Genomic DNA, 19,323 nt, shown 5'->3' on the forward strand with positions numbered 1-19,323 from the left:
GAGAACCGCTTCCACTTGGCCAAGTATGTGGTCCGTGTTGAGGGCTTCCTACTGCTCAGCAGAATCTGTTGGACAGAGTGAGAACACTGTTGCTCTGCCTGGGTGAACCATGGAGCAGCCACGCCGTGAGGTGGAGTGATTGCAGGTCGGGGTGACGCAGCCGGCCGTGGTTCTGCGTGATGAGATCCGGATACAACGGAAGCGGGATCGGTGTCCGAACCGAGAGTTCCAACAGCGTGGTGTACCAATGTTGTCTCGGCCACGCTGGAGCGATCAGAATTACCTGTGCCTGGTCTCTGCGCAATTTGAGCAGTACCTTGTGGACCAGAGGAAACGGAGGGAAGGCATAAAACAGGTGGTCTTTCCAGGGAAGGAGAAACGCATCCGAGAGGGAGCCCGGAGCTCGACCTTGCAGGGAGCAGAACACGTGGCACTTCCTGTTGTCTCGAGATGCAAACAGGTCTATGTGGGGAAACCCCCACTTCTGGAAGACGGAATGTATAATGTCCGGACGGATAGACCACTCGTGCGTTTGAAAGGACCTGCTGAGCCGGTCCGCCAGAGTATTCTGGACTCCAGGGAGGAACGATGCCGTGAGATGGATTGAGTGGGCGATGCAGAAGTCCCACAGGCGAATGGCCTCTTGGCATAGAATTGACGAACGTGCTCCTCCCTGCTTGTTGATGTAAAACATGGCCGTGGTGTTGTCGGTGAGAACTAACACACAGCGGCCACGTAGGAGATTGAGGAATGCCTGGCACGCCAGGCGCACCGCCATCAGTTCCCGAACATTGATGTGCAGGGCTAGCTGAGGTGCAGTCCACAGGCCCTGGGTATGGTGCTCGTTGAGATGGGCGCCCCAACCCAGAGATGAAGCGTCTGTGACCAGGTGCAGAGAGGGTTGTGGGGCGTGAAACGGCATCCCCTCGCAAACCACATTGTGATCTAGCCACCATGTGAGGGAGGTCAGGACCGAGTTCGGGATTATGACCACCATATTCAGGCTGTCCCGATGTGGGCGGTATATTGATGACACCCAGGTCTGGAGTGGGCGAAGCCGAAGTCTGGCATGCCTGGTTACGTACGTGCATGAAGCCATGTGACCCAGGAGGGTAAGGCACGACCTCACCGTGGTAGTTGGGAAGGCCTTGAGTCCCTGTATGAGGCTCGTGATGGTGCAAAAGCGATTGTCTGGCAGGATGGCTTGTGCGCGTCTGGAGTCTAGAACCGCACCGATGAATTCTATTCTCTGGGTAGGTTCTAGAGTGGATTTGTCCTTGTTGAGTAGGATACCCAACTTGTTGAATGTGCGCACTATTATGTGGACGTGATCGCGAACTTGTTCCTTGGTGCGACCGCGTACCAGCCAGTCGTCTAGGTACGGGAACACCTGTATCCCTTGCCGACGAAGGTACGCTGCCACGACAGCCATACATTTCGTGAAGACCCGTGGGGCCGAAGATAGTCCGAAGGGAAGGACTGCAAATTGGTAGTGCACCCTGTTTACCACGAATCGGAGGAAGCGTCTGTGAGGCGGGAAAATAGCAATGTGAAAGTATGCGTCTTTCATGTCGAGGGCGGCAAACCAGTCTCCAGGATCGAGGGAAGGGATAATGGCCCCCAGAGAGACCATGCGGAACTTCAACTTTACTACGAATTTGTTGAGTCCGCGCAAGTCCAAGATGGGTCGCAGACCTCCTTTGGACTTGGGGATGAGGAAATAACGGGAGTAGAATCCCCTGCCCCTTAATTCCACTGGAACCTCCTCTATGGCCCCCATAGCGAGGAGCGTAGAAACTTCCTGTATAAGAAGTTGCTCGTGAGAAGGGTCCCTGAAGAGGGACGGGGAAGGGGGGGAGGAGGGGGGGATAGAAGAAAACTGGATAGCGTATCCCCTCTCCACCGTGCGGAGGACCCAACGGTCCGAAGTTATAAGGGACCAAGCACGGTGGAAGTGGGAGAGGCGATCCCGAAAGGAGGGGGCTGGATCCTGGGGGATGACTGGGGCGCCGTCCTCGACCGCACCTTCAAAAGTTCTGCCTGGGGCCTGAAGGTGGTCGAGGTGGCCCCTGGTTCTGGCCGGGTTGAGGGCCGGTCCACCTTCTTCTACCACCTCGCCCTCGCCTCCGGGCCGAGTCTTGTCTCTGACGAGGCGGGGGGGGGTAGAAGCGCTGAGGTTGCGGCCTAAATGGCCTGCGCTGGGGGCCCACAACATGCATCCCCAGGGAGCGCATGATTGTTCTCGAGTCCTTGAGGCTCTGCAGGCGGGAGTCCGTCTTATCCGAGAACAATCCATGCCCCTCAAAAGGCAGATCTTGTAGGGTTTGCTGCAGCTCCGGAGGCAAACCCGAAACCTGAAGCCAGGAGATCCTGCGCATAGCGATGCCCGAAGCCAGGGTCCTCGCCGCTGAGTCTGCAATGTCCAAGGAGGCCTGCAAGGAGGTCCGAGCCACCTTCTTGCCCTCCTCTACCATGGCTCCAAACTCTTCCCTGGACTCTTGGGGAATCAACTCCTTAAACTTCCCCATAGAGTTCCAGGAGTTGAAATTGTAGCGGCTCAGTAACGCCTGTTGGTTCGCCGCTCTCAGTTGTAGCCCTCCGGCTGAGTAGACCTTACGGCCAAACAGGTCGAGCCGCTTAGCCTCTTTTGATTTAGGCGCTGCAGCCTGCTGGCCGTGGCGCTCTCGTGCATTCACTGATTCCACCACCAGTGAGCACGGTTGGGGGTGGGTGTACAAGTACCCATAGTCCTTAGAGGGGACAAAGTATTTTCTTTCCACCCCTCTCGCTGTGGGTGGAATGGAGGCAGGAGTTTGCCATATCGTATCCGCATTCGATTGGATCGTGCGGATCAGAGGTAACGCCACCCTCGATGGGACATCTGCTCCAAGGATGTTCACGATCGGGTCGTGCACCTCCACTATCTCCTCCGCCTGCAGGTCCATATTACGGGCCATCCTACGCAGGAGATCCTGGTGAGCCCGAAGATCTATCGGAGGGGGACCCGTACATGAAGTGCCCGCCACTGCCTCGTCCGGAGAGGAGGAAGAGGATGCCTCCGGTGGTACCGGATCCAAGGGGGGGTCCTGATCCCTTTGCTCTTGGGCCGGGGCATCACCTGCACTTGGGTCCCTGGTGTCGGGTGGCGTGGACACCGAAGCCTCCATGCCTCCTGGCGGAGGCCGAGAGATGGTGGATTCTGGGGCCCTTCTAACCGAGTGACCCGAGCGAGAGGTCGATGGTATTGGAGCCCCTTGTTCTTGGTGGTATGCCCACGGGGTCCAAAACGACCAGTGAGATGGTCCATGAGATTGGTCCTCTGCCATCTCCTGCCAGTGGCCGAAATTTTGTTCATCGGCGCGCCCTTGAGGGGGGTATGCCGATCTCGACAAGTCCTCCGAGGAGCGGGACACCGATCTAGACGGCCATGGCGGTGCCGAGAGAGATGAAACCATCCCGGTGGGCTGCGGTGCCGCACGGTGCCGGTCCGGAGATGATCTATCTCTGCGCGGTGCCGGCGATCGGTGCCGGGACCGCGACCGGTGCCGATGACCTCGTCGGTGCCGGGAGTCAGATCTGGACCTCGACGAGGACCTGGAGTATGCCCGGTGCCGGGAGCGACCCCTCGACGTCGAGCGCCGACCGTAGCGGTGCCGAGAACTACGTCTCGACGTTGATCGGTGCCGACGATCATAGCGGTGCCGAGACGTAGAACGGTGCCGCGAAGTAGATCTTGGCCGCGAGTACGACCGGTGCCGAGACGATATTCGGCGCCGGGACTGCGAGCGGCGTGGGGACCTGCTTCGGGACCTGGACCGGTGCCGAGGTTCCAGCCCTTGTGATGGTGGGCGCATCAAAGCAGGTTTCCCCCTCGACTGGACCGGGCGAGTCAACGGTGCAGTCGGTGCCGGTGGCTGAGGCGGTGCCGGCTCCGTGAGAGCTATTAAGTCTCTCGCCGCCGCGAAGGTCTCTGGAGTCGACGGGAGGCACTGTATCACCGCCGGCCTGGGGGGAGACGCTATTTGCACCGGACTCAACGGCCTCGGCGCCGGAGTCGACGGTGCCGGAGGCAACTGTTTCCGTTGCTCCACCGGTGGACGCGGCTCTACCCCCGACACTGGGGGAGCTGGCGTCTTCGGCACTGATGTCCCCGTCTTATGGGCTTTTTTATGCCCTGGGGATAAGGACCGGCGCCGAGGCACTTGCTGTGTCTGCGGTGCCGACGAGGTCCGGTGCCGGGGAGGCTTGTCTGACGCCACTCGCGTGGTCGTCGCAGCCGGTGCCGCCGGGGCACTGCGCACCGAGGTGCTAGGTGCCGGGGCCTTGCTCGTGGAAGGAGCGTCCGGGCTAAGAGCCGCCTCCATCAGAAGTTGCCTGAGCCGAAAGTCCCGCTCCTTCTTCGTTCTCGGACGAAAGGCCTTACAGATTTTACACTTGTCTGTCTGGTGTGACTCTCCCAGGCACTTCAGACAAGATTCGTGCGGGTCGCTCGTGGGCATAGGTTTAGCGCAGGAGGCGCACAGCTTGAAGCCGGGAGCGTTGGGCATGAGCCCGGCCCCGCGGCCGGGGGAGAAAAGGGGGGAGACGACCCCCTTAACCCCCTGGACTATTTAGAACAACTTTAAAACTACTTAACTAACTTACAACAAACTCTAAGACTATAACTATAACTACAACTATGATACAACAAGAAAGCTAGGGAAAGTGGAGAACAGCTAAGCAGCGCTCCACAGTTCCAACGACCGTCAGGGGCGGTAAGAAGGAACTGAGGGGGCGCCGGGTCGGCTGGGGTATATATTCAGCGCCATGAAGGCGCCACTCTAGGGGGCTCCACAGCCGACCCGCCGGTGTTGCTAGGGTAAAAATCTTCCGACGATCGTGCACGCGGCGCGCACACACCTAATGGAATGGATATGAGCAAGCACTCGAAGAAGAACCCCCGTTCCCTCAGCCTCGCCTCGTAAGTCATGTGCCCCCGCCCCCCGATCATTTTTGTTGCCCTCCGCTGGATTCTCTCCAATTTGTCCACATCCCTTTTGAAGTATGGGGCCCAAAACTGGATGCAATACTCCAGATGTGGCCTCACCAGTACCGAGGAGAGGGGAATCATTGCTTCCCTCAATCTGCTGGCAATGCTCCTACTAATACAGCCCAATATGCCGTTAGCCTTCTTGGCAATGAGGGCACACTGCTGACTCATATCCAGCTTCTCATCCACTATAATCCCCAGGTCCTTTTCTGCAGAACTGCTGCCTAGCCAGTCAGTCCCCAGCCTGTAGTGGTGCATGGGATTCTTCCCTCCTAAGAGCAGGACTCTGCACGTGTCCTTGTTGAACCTCATCAGATTTCTTTTGGCCCAATCCTCCAATTTGTCTAGGTCACTCTGGACCCTATCCCTACCCTCCAGCGTATCTACCTCTCCCCCCATCTTAGTGTCATCTGTGAACTTGCTGAGAGTGCAATCCATCCCATCATCCAGATCATTAATAAAGATGTTGAACAAAACAGGCCCAGGATTGACCCCTGGGGCACTCCGCTTGATACCAAAATATCCCCTTTTGTTACTTTTGTTTGCTTACATCCTGAAGTCCTTAATGGACACAATTTCCTTTGATGTCAGTGTGTATGAACTACAGGATTGGGACCTAAATTATAGCATTGGCACAGGTATCTCTGCTAAGCACCATTTTGAAAATGTAATTCCATATACTTAAGGCAAAATACTGTCTGCGTATTTCTTAGACTGCAGTTGCATGGCTGGTTACACATGCCTCAATCTTGAGAATTGGGCTGGCTTCAATTTTGGATTCTCAGAGCAAAACTGAACATTTGCACAATTAGGAATTTCCTCATGTTTTCCTGATTTTGCAGTCAATTTGTTCAAACTCACTGATTTCAATGGGAGCTTTGACTGAGTAATTTGGGATTTGGGTGGAGTGAAGCCCTCATTTGAAAGAAACTCGTGACAAGAAATGTCTCATTTCCTATTGTGTGTTCAAAGGGACCACAGTGCATTAATAGCTGATTGGTTACTGCTTCTGTTCAAGTAATTGCCTCTTTGACACCAGCTTTCCCACAGTAATATGAACCCCATAAAGTTGTGCTTGTGTGCACAGCGGACATTTACCATCACATTACTCCACACTTCATTTTAATTTCTACTGACGCTTACTTGTTTTTTATCCCTTTCCCACACATCTACTTTATACAAACAGGAAAAATGTCACCACCACAATTTGTTGTTCCAGGACATATGCAATAACTTCTCACCCAGGCCATAATTTCATGCGCACTGTGGTTAGTTTTCCCAATAGAAAAGGAAACTGCAAGCTCTGCATTTAAGCAATCAGAACAAAGAGGCCCTTAAGCAGTTCAGTGTGTTAACTCCTTGATTCCCAAATCCTCAGTATAGCCAGAACCACATCTAAGAAGACAGCTAAAATTCAGTACAGTACAACTAATTTCATCATACCTTTTGCATAAAGTTAAAACAATAAATAACAGAAGGAGGGAGACATGAAATGGAGTAAGCAAGGGGGAAAAAGTACATGAGATTTGAAAAGACATGGCGAGTGAATGAGGTAGAGGTTGCCCTTATTTGTTTACTGGACACCTTCAAAAATGTGACATTTATATCAGCACTCAAGGAACATTTCCTCAGCAGAAACATCTCCAACTACCAGTCGTCTTCTTCAGACGCTCCAGCAGTGCCTGTTCTCCATCATCATTTTAGATTATTTCCAGTCAGGATTGAGACCTGGCACACATCTGTCAGATTGCCTAGCTGAACACAGTTCTCATGACAACAGAACATGTCCAACAGGACTGTTAGACCAGGGAGAGAGGTTACGGACTACAATACCGTTAATAGCTGATGATATTTTGCTCTACATCTTCTCGTTGAGCATGTACAATGCTGTATCTCTCCCCAGCAACCCCAGTGTCTGAATGAAACTGGAATGTGGGTAACATAAGAGTTGGCTCAGGTTCAGCTTAAATAACACAGACATAACGTTGGTAAGAAGGAAAAAACATTTTGAGGAAGCTGTGACTGAGAAAACCTCTGCCTGAGTAAACCTCCGCCACTGGTTGCCATGGTACTGGCCAGATTAGTATTCAGTCCTTATGGACTCTTTACTGACCTTGGGTATCCACTGTCCAAAAACCAAAAACACCTTATGCCTCTTTTACAGCTGTTCTGGAGCCAGCATCCTCTCCTCTAAGTTACAGAACTAGCCACGGTGATCCACACTGTGATCACTTCCAGGCTGGTCTGCTCCTATTTGCTGGCAGTGAAGGCCACACAGAGGTTACTAAGGGCACAGCTACATTAGAGAGTTTACAGCGGCACAGCCGCACTGACGCAGCTGTGCCGCTGTAAGCTCTGTAATGTAGCCACTCTAAGCCGACGGGAGAGAGCTCTCCCGTCGGCTTAACTACTCCAGCCCCCACAAGTGGCAGAAGCTATGCCGGAGAAGCTCTCCTGCCGACATAGTGCTGTCCACACTAGCGTGTATGTCAGTACAACTTATGTCACTCAGGGGGGTTATGCTGACATAAACTGCAGTGTAGACACAGCCTCAGCAGTGCCCAGTTGCTAGGTAAGAAAGACGTACCGGAACGTATCACACCAATTCTCCACACTCTGTACTTGCTCTTTGTTCAATTCATGGGTCATTTTGAAATCCTGGTTTATGATCCCTATTTTTCTCTCACTGAGCCTATTACCTTGGGGAATGCCCCTACCTTTACACCCCACCGGGAGAGCTGTGACTGACAGGAAAGCTGTACCTAACAGTCCCCAAATACAAACCTTTTGGGCCTGGAGACAATGTGTTCTCAGGGAAAGGTGGGGGGGAGGACTCAGCTTCCATCAGAAACCAGGATAAACCCGAATCTTGCCTCTCCAAGGGCATGATGCAAGACCCATCTCTTTCTGTAGGTCTTTCCTAAGCAGCAGATGGTCTGGCAGTATTTCTGCAGGAAAATGACAATAAAGATCAATCCTGCCTGGGGAAATAGTTTTTAAAGACAGAGGGGTGAAGAATTCTCCCAAAAGCAACATATTGTGATAAATTAATTGTACATATTGTGATACATTAGATTCATAAGTATAGATATGAAGCAAAGGAAGAATTGAAGGGTAATTTGTGTCTTAAATATGCATAATGAATTTGACGCTGTTGTATGGAGCTGGACTGACAAATTCTTTGTGCAAAAAAGTGGGAATTTTTTAAAATATTTGTATGATTCTGATGTGTGCCGCACTAGTGTTTAGGATTTAGTATAAAAATACTAGTCTAAAAACATTTCAGCTTTCATCATCCCAAGCCATAATTATTTTTGGTTCTTTCAGGGTTATATATGTAGAGCTATAAATGCCACCTAGTGGTCTTAACTGTTTTGACAAGCTTTTATCAATTTGATATTCAAAAGGTTTGGGTTTGCTACAAGCATCTGTGGCCCTACATAAGTCCTTTTGAAGTCAATGAGATTACTCACATGATTACATTGAGTATGTGCTTAAGTAATTTGCTGATTTAGAGCCTTAGCAACTTATTCTGCAGGAAGCAGACTATCTAAAGGGGTAGACACAGACAAGAGTATTATTTTGGGTGGTACAAATGAAAACAAGATTGATGGGATGAAAATAAGAAAAGGAAGATTTGGAAATAAACATTTTATTTAATTTAGTATACTCTTAATTTTCAGATATATATGGCAAGTGTGTGTGTGTGAAAGAGAGAGAGAGAGAGAGAGAGAGAGAGAGAGAGAGAGTGTGTGTGTGTGTGTGTGTGTGAAATCAAAACAGCTGTGAGGGAATAAAAAGAAAATTTAAGCTGACTATTTGTAAAAATGTCTTAGAGGGTGAGATCTATTAAATTGTGGAAAAGTCTCAAGAGAAGTGGTAGAAGACCCATTATTTTAGATAATTAAAATTAGACTTGTCAAGGTTGATTCTCAATACTTAGATGTCAAGATGCCGCAGAGAAAATATCTGTTACAGACAGCTGTGGATAATATTGCTATTTAAGAGGAGTACCTGGTAATGCAAATGAAAAATATGTGGTTGGCTAACAGCACTGGATACTACTTTTCTTAACCACTAACTATATTCCAGATTACCCTCAAGGCATTTATAACCATTATTCTCCTCATGATCCTCACTGAAATTATTACTCAGGAAGTGATTTATAAAATAAATAAATATTAATAGTCTTTTCTTAACTTATGGTACAATTAGGGTCAGACTGATACATTTTTCTCCAACACCTAAATTGCATTTTTGACATTAAAGTTTTATAGTTATAGTGCTCAGAATGCTAGGACGAGTGAAATGTTGCCCTGACAACTTCTGGGGGCTAGACGTAATCCAGACGGGATTTGTTTATAACTAAAGATGGTCTCTTTCATCTCCTGGAGTGAGAGATTCCTTCTTGTCTTTCCATAGCATAGTGCAGTGATCTGAGAGGGCCCTTTGCTTGATTCATCATTGGTTATGATCTGGTGATTAAGGTCCCAATTCAGCAAAAAACTTAAGCATATGCTTACTTCAAATGTGCTTAAATAACACTGACTTGAATGTGCCTTTCTAAATCAGGGTCTTACTGGGGATATCTGTATTCCTTATTACTGTAGAAACTTATTAACATAATAACATCTGTTTCTACAAAGAACGGCCATTCCCCAAGTACCACCCACTTACATGAATGTGCATAAACAGTAATGCTCCAAGATATAATTAAGCCATCTGCGTAACAGTAAGAGATCTCTTCTCTGTCATTGCTTTCCTGGAAGATGTTGTGATACTTGGATAGACAAGCTTCTATATACTAGTTTGTACTATGATTTCATATACAAACAGTCGAATACTTATGCTCTTTTAGTTCTTCCCATCATTTTGAGACAGACAGATCATAAAAATGTCCTTGCTTTTAGGAAAAATATGATGGGTTGGGAGCTCCCTGCTATCTGGATGATGTGTGACTATCTGGGGATATGTCTACACTACGAGAGTAGTTCGATTTTACTTAAAGCGAATTTGTGGAACCGATATTACAAAGTCGAACGTGTGTATCCACACTAAGGACAGTAATTCGACTTTGTGAGTCCACACTAACGGGGCAAGTGTCAACATTGGAAGCGGTGCACTGTGGGCAGCTATCCCACAGTTCCCGCAGTCCCTGCTGCCCATTGGAATTCTAGGTCGAGCCCCCAATGCCTGCTGGGGAAAAAAATGTGTCGAGGGTGGTTTTGGGTAACTGTCGTCATTCAACCGTCACTCCCACCCTCTCCCCATGAAAGCGCCGGCGGGCAATCAGTTTGCACACTGACAGCGCGGACGCCACAGCACTGCAAGCATGGAGCCTGCTGCGATCATCGCTGCAGTTATGGCCGTTGTCAACACCTCGCACCTTATCATCCACCTTTTTCAGAGGCAGATGCTGAGAAATCGGGCGAGGAGGCTACGGCAGCACGGTGAGGACATTAAGTCTGAGAGGGGCACAGACCTCTCACAAAGCACGGGACCTCGCGCCGTGGACATCATGGTGGCAGTGGGTCATGTTGATGCTGTGGAACGGAGATTCTGGGCCCGGGAAACAAGCACGGACTGGTGGGACCGCATAGTGCTGCAGGTCTGGGATGAATCACAGTGGCTGCAAAACTTTTGGATGCATAAGGGAACTTTCCTGGAACTTTGTGAGTTGCTGTCCCCTGCCCTGAAGCGCAAGGACACCCGGATGCAAGCAGCCCTGACAGTCCAGAAGCGAATGGCCATAGCCCTCTGGAAGCTTGCAATGCCAGACAGCTACTAGTCAGTCGCGAACCAATTTGGAGTGGGCAAATCTACCGTGGAGGTTGCTGTGATGCAAGTAGCCAATGCAATCGTTGAGCTACTGCTCTCAAAGGTAGTGACCCTGGGAAACGTGCAGGTGATCATAGATGGCTTTGCTGCGATGGGATTCCCAAACTATGGTGGGGCTATAGATGGAACTCATATCCCTATCCTGGGACCGGCCCACCAGGCCAGCCAGTACATTAACCGAAAGGGCTACTTTTCAATGGTGCTGCAAGCACTGGTGGACCATAAGGGATGTTTTACCAACATCAACGTCGGATGGCCGGGCAAGGTTCATGTTTTCAGGAACTCTGGTCTGTTTAGATGGCTGCAGGAAGGTATTTACTTCCCAGACCACAAAATAACTGTTGGGGATGTGGAAATGCCTATAGTCATCCTCGGGGACCCAGCCTACCCGCTAATGCCCTGGCTCATGAAGCCCTATACAGGCGCCCTGGACAGTGAAAAAGAACTCTTCAACTACCGGCTGAGGAAGTGCAGAATGGTGGTGGAGTGTGATTTTGGACGTCTCAAGGGGAGATGGAGAAGCTTACTGACTCGCTCTGATCTCAACGAAACCAATATCCCCATTATTATTGCAGCTTGTTGTGTGCTCCACAATCTCTGTGAGAGCAAGGGGGAGATGTTTATGGCAGGGTGGGAGGTTGAGGCAAATCGCCTGGCTGCTGATTACGCCCAGCCAGACAGCCGGGCGATTAGAAGACGCGCTGTGCATCTGGGAAGCTTTGAAAGCTAGGTTCCACAGTGAGCAGGGTAACCTGTGACTATTATGTTTGTTTATTCAGAAGCTGAACCTGCCCCCGTTTCTTTACCCAGTTAATGTTGACTATCCTCTCCAGTTACCAACCCCCTTCCCCCCCTTCCAACACACCTTTAAAAATAAAATAAATGAAACTTTGTTCATTAACACGGTTTTCTTTATTAAGGATTTCGTGGTAAAGTGTTGAAACTGGGACGCAGACTGTGGTGGGGAGCGGGTGCAGTGATGGAAAGGACGCTTCTAAACTCGAGGAATGACAGGCTCCCTCTCCTAGAGCGGTCCGCAGTGGTGGACTGGTTGTTTCAACGGAGCCTGCCACCCCTCCTTTTCGAGACTCTGTGTGTGGGGGCTATGTGACTTTGTGGAGGGGGAGGGCGGTTACAGATCCCCTGCTGCGTGGCTCTGTCATCCAGGCTAAGGACCGCTGCATAAGATCTGTAACTGCCCTCCCCCGTCATAAACTCACATAGCCGCCCCCCCCCCCCCCCGAACATGAAAACCACCTCCCAGACTGACCAGGGTGCCTAGTGACTGCAATGTGTGTGTGACCTTCTGCTGAACCTGCCCCCATGTCTGTACCCTGGTAAAGGTGACTGTCCTCTCCAATTACCAAACCCCTTGCCCCCCTTCAAACACACTCTCCTCTAAAAGAACACGACGGAAACAGTAATTAACAGAAACATATTTTTTATTAACAACTACACAGTTACGGGAATGAAACTGGGACGGGGGCTTAGGTGAGGTGCTTTTGGAGTGAAGGAAAGGACTTATCAAATCTTTGGGAATGAGAGCCTTCTGTTACTTGAGCAGTCTGCAGGGGTGGAATGACTGTTTTCACGGCCCCTGCCGCCCCTCCTTCTTGGGACTTTGGATGGGGGGGGGGGTGGAACTTCTTGGCGGGAGAGGGCGGTTAGAGATAGAATGCAGCGGGGCTCTGTCCTCCTGCCTCTGGTCCTGCAGAACATCTACAAGGCGCCAGAGCGTGTCCGTTTGCTCCCTCATTAGTCCAAGCAGCGTTTGAGTCGCCTGCTGGTCTTCTGCCGCCACCTGTCCTCCTGTTCGCTGTGTGATCGCTGGTATTGCGACATGTTCTCCCTCCACTGGGTCTGCTGTGCCGCCTCAGCTCGGGAGCAGCCCATAAGTTCTGAGAACATCTCATCCCGTGTCCTTCTCTTTCGTCGCCTGATCTGCGCCAGCCTCTGGGAGGGGGATGCCGGGGTAGCTTGGGAGACACTCGCAGCTGTGGGATGGGAAAAAGGGAGTGAATTCCTCAGAAAGATACAGTTTTGCGAACAATGAATATAGTCTTTCTCTGTGAACAAGACCATGCACAGCACCTATCACATGCGCACTCAGTACAAGGTCGAATTTTCGGCCTTCCCATTGAGTGCCTTGGGTCTTGCTGTACAGATCACACAAGCGGGGCCGGACAACGGAATTCGGCTAGCAGGCGGACATGGTAAGCCATAGACTTTTGGCTGCTTAAAGCTTAATTTATAGCAGTGCCCTCCTTTCACGTTCCAAGCAATGCTCCTAGCGTAGGCCAGTTCCTGCTGCTGGCAATCCGGCCAGCATGAACTCTGCCCCTGTCCCACCCCCCTCACGGCTATCCCCGAGAAAGATCACTGAACGCTGCCCTTGTCACACCTCCATCATGTGGCTGTAAATGGCCGGTTACAGTTATGTAAAGGAACAGGCAATCAGTCCCAATACTAACATTCCCCTAATTCAAAGCAGGTCACCATGAGTGATATCACTCTGATGAGGATTTCGGAGAAAGAGAAAGACCGCATGCTGCGTGAATGCCAGCAAGCACCAGGGCCGTATGCCGCCATGCTTTGCGAGGCAATGATCCCGGAGTACTTGCCGCTAGCCTGGCGCGGAAAAGTTTCCTACCATGGAGGACGCAATAAGGCTGCTCTTCCCAGGAACCTGATGCAAATGCTTTCACATTACCTCCAGGAGACCTTTGTGGAGATGTCCCAGGAGGATTTCTGCTCTATCCCTGGACATATTGACAGAATTTTCCAGTAGCTGCACTGGCAAGGACTAAAAACTAAAGTACCTAGGGCAAACTAATCATGAAAAACCCATTGTTAAGATACCATTAGTATTCTGTTCAAAATAAATGTTTAAAACACTTACCTACTGATGTTTCCCCTGATTCACGGTCTAGGTTACCACCTTGGGAGGGTTGGTAGGGGATCTCCGTGAGGGTGATGAAGAGATCCTGGCTGTCGGGGAAATCAGCATTGAAAGCACTGTCGACTGCCTTGTCCTCCTCATCTCCTTCTTCATCTTCCCCATCCGTGAACATCTCCGAGGAAGCGGCCGTCGACAATACCCCATCGTCAGAGTCCACAGACACTGGCGGGGTAGTGTTGGCGGCTGCACCTAGAATGGAATGCAGTGCCTCGTAGAAACAGCATGTCTGGGGCTGGGATCCGGAGCATCCGTTTGCCGCTTTGGTCTTCTGGTAGCCTTGTCTCAGCTCCTTGATTTTCACGCGGCACTGCGTTGCATCCCGGCTGTATCCTCTCTCCGTCATGGCTTTGGAGATCTTCTCGTAGATCTTCGCATTCCGTTTTTTCGATCGCAGCTCCGAAAGCATGGACTCATCGCCCCACACAGCGATCAGATCCAAGACTTCGCGATCAGTCCATGCTGGGGCCCTCTTTCTATTCTGAGATTGCATGGTCACCTCTGCTGGAGAGCTCTGCATCGTTGCCAGTGCTGCTGAACTCACCACGATGTCCAAACAGGAAATGAGATTCAAACTAGCCAGACAGGAAAAGGAATTCAAATTTTCCTGGGGCTTTTCCTGTGTGGCTGGTCAGAGCATCCGAGCTCGGACTGCTGTCCAGAGCGTCAACAGAGTGGTGCACTGTGGGATAGCTCCCGGAGCTATTAGCGTCGAATTACATCCACACTAACCCTAATTTGACATGGCCATGTTGAATTTAACGCTACTCCCCTTGTCAGGGAGGAGTACAGAAATCGATTTAAAGAGACCTCTATATCGAAATAAATAGCTTTGTTGTGTGGACGGGTGCAGGGTTAATTCGAGTTAATGCTGCTAAATTCGACATAATCTCCTAGTGTAGACCAGGCCTGGGAGCTGAGTTAAGACTGTTTTTTGGAAAATGCAGTATGATGTTTTTACATATGTAAATTTCTTTAAGAAATTGTTTGGAGTGTGAGAGCCTTAGAGGAAAAGGGAAACAAAACCTTGGTGGAGAAAGGGACTTTCAAACTCAGTGACACTGAAATGGGATGGAGGTTTCACCACCAGTGGAGATATTCATTTTAGGGGAGCAACAGGATACATCCATCTTCTAGGACAAAAAAGAATTGCCAAGGGTTAACCATTTTAGTACCACAAGTATATATGCTGGGCCAAAATCCCCTATTGAATTATTTGCCCTTGTATAATTATGTGCATGGAGCTTTGAAAGAGAGGAGTTTGGACCTTAGGAAATGTTTCTATCAGCAACTGTTTCATAAGTGTAATTACACACATCTTGAATCACTCTTGAACAACGTGGGTGTTGTGGCGGTAGAGGGAAGCAACCAAGACAGTGGCCTGAGTAATTAGCCTTAATAAAATTACTGTATCTATGTGTGCTGATTGCTAACCACAATAACCTAAATAGGAATTATGTGTATAAACCCCCATTCACTTCTTCATATACTATTTGCTTAGAAATTACAAAATCAAGATCATATTTGCTGCAACAAGACTGTAAAGTGCAAGGTAGGAGTAAATATTTAGTGCAATGCACAGATGTTTAGCAGCATGACTTCCCAACATTATTTCATGAAATACCCTGATCTGAGCTTGCCTGAGTGATCACCTGGTTTGGCAATTTCAGTGTGGTTTGATATAGTTATCTGGAAACCTATAGATGATAAACGCTGTGCTCTGTTTTCAAAGTTTATTCCCTCTCCAAAACTGAGGTGATAAAAATAATAACAACAACTACAACAACAATGCTGAGCACTTCAGACTTTTCATTATTCAAGCACGATACAAATGTTCACTAATTAGTTCCTTTCCAAAACTGAGGCGATAATAACAACACTGAGCATTTTGTACTTTTCATTATTCAAACACTGTAGAAATGTTAGATAATTAATCCTTCCAATACACCTATTTGGTAGCTAAGTAACATCCTTCCTGTGGCACCTTAGAGACTAACAAATTTATTAGAGCATAAGCTTTCTCTAAGGTGCCACAAGTACTCCTGTTCTTTTTGCGGATACAGACTAACACGGCTGCTACTCTGAAATCCTTCCTGTGTTTACAGATGGGAAAACAGACAAGAGGGGAAGTGATTTGACCAAAGACATATGGTAAATTTGCAACAAAGCTGGGTAAGAAGTCAGGAATTCCTTACTTACATTCCCATGTTCATCCCTCTTGTCTTCATCATTCATTAGACTTCTCATTAGCAGTTAATGGGAATAAGACATGATCTAGTTATTTCATGTGACCATTTAATTCAATTCCAGATTCTGTTCTTTCTTCAGCAGGATCACCTGCAGTTATTCACCTGCTCTTTACAGCTTCTTTGCTCCCCCTTTTATTGGTTTAAGAGGCAACTGCCATAAGAGCGAGTATCTGAGTTTAAAATCAAACTAAAAAGCCCCCCTGGAAAATAGGAGAGAACTCAAGGGTCAACATATTGTTCATATAATGATGTTTAGCACATAGTTGGACCTTGCCAATAAGTCCCAATTGATTTATTGTTTTTCCTTTTGAAAACCAAGTGAACCACAATTTTGTAGTGTGTTGATTTTGGCAAAATTGTGTGATGCACAAGTTACTTTTCAATATTATATATACAACCCTTTTCCCCCTCTGATTATACAGCTGTAATAATAAGACAACTAGCAAAAGTAAGGCACGCCAATGACAAATTAAATGACAGGTTTTCTAAATAATGCTTGAGTTCCCAGGATCATGACCAGACCTGAGATGGAGTAACAAAAACACCTCCTAAGGGGTAATTAGAGTATCTAAAATGACCGACTGCAAAGGATATATTGCTGAATCTTGTGCTTTTTATCCACAGAACCTGAAAACTGAAAATCAAAGTTGTTTTTTAAAAAGTAAAGAATCAATGTGTAAATTTCAAAAAGTAAAACTAAGCATTTTCTGTCTTAGGTGACACACAGACAGGGCTGATGGGAGTGGGGGCAAGGAGGGGAAATTGCACTGGGGTAAGAGCTTAGAACCCCCAGAAAAGCATCTGTAATGTCCATGAAAATAAAGTGAAATGGAGGCGTGAGGCCCTAGCAAACATGATGTTCTGGAGCCCCAATTTTCTCTGGGCAGGCCTGCAGACAGAGCACAGTTGTGTTGATTATAGTCAGCGGTTGACAGATACCAGATTTTATACCTTGGCACTGCACTGGTTATCAGAGTGAATTCATGTACGTCCCAGCCCACTACAGACCCTTTGCTTCCCCTCCACTGCAGAAGTGCATGGGGGAAAGAAAGAGACTGCAACAAAGGGAGATACAGCCCCAGCAGAAACCTGTAGGGGGCATCTTGGAGGTGTACCCTGTGCCAGGGAGAGGGGAGCAGACAGCAGCAACTTGGGAGCTTTGTAGATGCAGCCTAAGGTAGGACTGGAAGGGTATATATGGTCAGAGAGGAGAAAGAGCTTTCCAGCCACTCACACACAACACTGGGGCACATTGTGGGGCGTCAGGAGTATCTCCAAGAGGCAGTCTGCAGCATAGTTTGCTCACTCACTCCTGGCACGGCCTGGAGAAGGAGTGAACAACAAATGTGCACATAGCTGTCACACTGTGAGGGCCTCCCAGCCTTGGAGCCCTGCAAATTTCTCAGAAGTCAAACAATATTATGACTGACATACTATGCTCTGTAATCTCCTAAGAGTGCATGACAGCACTTTACCAGGGCAAAGTGTCCACATGATATTTGGCCTTCAGACACATGTTCTACTCTGAAAAGCTGAGTTTCCAGAAATGTGTAACAAAGTACCATGCACTATAAAAAGATGTGCAGTAGCATTGAAGTGTCATTATAATCACTATAAAGTCTGAGATTCATAGACTCCAAGACCAGAAGAGCCAGTCTGACCTCCTGTATAACTCAGGCCATAGAACTTCCACAAAATAATTCCTTTTGAACTAGAGCAAATCTTTAAAAAAATTTAATCCCATCTTGATTTCAAAATTGTCAATGATGGAGAATCCACCTCAGCCCTGGGTAAATTGTTCCAATGGGTAATGTACCTTTGTAACAGCAAGGGTACAACTTATTTTCAGTCTGCATTTGTCTAGCTTCAACTTCCAGCCATGAATCGTGTTGTACTTTTCTCTGCTAGACTGAAGAGCTCATTGTCAAATTTTTGTTCCCCATGCTGGTACTTACAGACTGACAGCAAGTCACCCCTTAACTTACTCTTTGCTAAGCTCAGTAGACTGAGCTCCTTCAGTCTATCACTATGTCATGTTTTCTAATTCTTTAATCAATCTTGTGGTTCTTCTCTGAACCCTCTCCAATTTATCAGCATCCTTTTTGAATTCTGGACACCAGAACTGGACATAATATTGCAGCAGTCGTCACACCAATGCCAAATACAGAGGTAAAATAACCTCTCTACTCCTATTGGAGATTTCTTTGTTTATGCACTCAAGGATCTCATTAGCCCTTTTGGTCACAGTGTCAGCCTGGTAGCTCATGTCCCACTGACTATCCACCAACACTCCAAAACCTTTTTCAGAGTCACTGTTTCCCAGGATAGAGTCCCCCATCCTGTAAGTATTGCCTACATTCTTTGTTTCTAAATGTATAAGCTTACATGTAACCATATTAAAACACATATAGTTTGTTTGAGCCCAGCATACCACATGATCCAGCAAAAAAAAGCAGGAGTACTTGTGGCACCTTAGAGACTAACAAATTGATTAGAGCATAAGCTTTCGTGGGCTACTGCCCACTTCTTCGGATGCATATAGCCCACGAAAGCTTATGCTCTAATAAATTTGTTAGTCTCTAAGGTGCCACAAGTACTCCTGTTCTTTTTGCGGATACAGACTAACATGGCTGCTACTCTGAAACAAATGATCCAGATCGCTCTGTATCAGTGACATGTCCGCTTCATTATTTACCACTTCCCCAATTTTTGTATCATCGGAAAACTTTATCAAAGATGAATTTATGTTCTCTATCAGGTCATTGATAAAAATGTCAAAATGTTAAATAGGGCCAAGAACCAATCCCTGCAGGACCCCACTAGAAACATGCCCAATTGATTATTCCCCATTTACAATTATATTTGGAGACGTATCGGTTAGCCAGTTTTTAATCCATGTAATATGTGCCATGTTGTTCTAGTTTTTAATCAAAATGTCATGCAGTATCAAGTCAGAATGCCAATGTAAAAATTACTATTTGAATTTAATTACAGGACTATAGTCTAAAAGATTGAGATTGAGCCTATCATAGAAATACCAGACATTAGTATTTATTATTGGCATTGCAGGTGCTGTACAAACAGTTCAAGAATAGGAGAATTTCCTGTGTTGCCTATAAAAAAATTGACAATGGTTAGGCCACTGGAACATTGAGACTGCTGCCTATCATGTTGACCAATATTGTCTCATTGTTTCCTTGTACTCTGTCTGTATCCATTGGTTGTGTGGTGTATTGAGGACTGTGTTGGAA

The sequence above is a fragment of the Chrysemys picta genome, chromosome 1 (assembly GCF_011386835.1).
Source record: "Chrysemys picta bellii isolate R12L10 chromosome 1, ASM1138683v2, whole genome shotgun sequence".
NCBI classification, from domain to species: domain Eukaryota; kingdom Metazoa; phylum Chordata; order Testudines; family Emydidae; genus Chrysemys; species Chrysemys picta.